This window comes from Acyrthosiphon pisum, chromosome X (assembly GCF_005508785.2).
Source record: "Acyrthosiphon pisum isolate AL4f chromosome X, pea_aphid_22Mar2018_4r6ur, whole genome shotgun sequence".
Taxonomy (NCBI): Eukaryota; Metazoa; Arthropoda; class Insecta; order Hemiptera; family Aphididae; genus Acyrthosiphon; species Acyrthosiphon pisum.
The window spans coordinates 103,255,192-103,256,173 of record NC_042493.1 but is presented as its reverse complement, the minus strand read 5'-3'; positions in this window follow the sequence as shown (position 1 = coordinate 103,256,173).

Here is a 982-nt window from a genome sequence, read left to right as displayed (position 1 = left end):
AATATATCAGTGATTGGCTGTTTGTCTTAATATAATGTAATTGAGAAATAAAATAGTTTAAAAACAAAATTTATAATTCACATTCACTACGTGTGTAACATGCTACGACCGCATATTTTTTTAAATAACCGAAAATGAATGATCAATGATTGGATCGTAGTATGGCTTTGTATTGGCTGAAGCTATAAAAGTAAAATGTATGTTTGACAAAAAAAACCAAATTTTATAAAACATACATTTTTCGCATTCTTATAATCAAAATATGCAATAATATTCATTTTATTCAATATATGCAATAATATATTATTATTTATTATATATTTTGACAAATTCAGTAAAATGTTAAATCAACTACAGATTTCTAACATATGTAGGTATGCATTTTATTCAAAATATGCAAAAACATGCAAAATAAAAATACCACCTTTTATCTCATCATGAAGTGGTTCGTGGACATTACTGACAACATCGATAATCAGAAGTCGCAAAAAAAAATATGTTGTTGCATATAAATCCTAGCCCTGGTAATAAGTAATAATAATATAAATATAACATGAAATGTCCACACTGACAAACCGTTACCGCTCAGAATCGTTTTTCATATACAATGATATTATATCATTGAATTTAAATTTATTACCATCCATTATACAGTGACCCTAATGTAACCTATTGTATAGCAGTGCGATTCACTTAACCCATTTTTTTAATTTTGATGTCTCAAAGGACTACCATTTAAAAAATCATCTAATTTTGTCTATCACCCAAACAAAAAAAAATTGAATACGCCGCTGGTTATTTAAGTATATTATTTTATTGGATTATTACCTATGTTATAATAAAAATAATATCTAAAGTAGGTATATGTGGACTTTGATTATGGTTATATTAATATTTGTATATGGTTGTTTATCTAAAAATAAAAAAATTAATATGTGGGTAAGTGGCCAAGTGAGTACTATAATAATATGTAATCAATTGC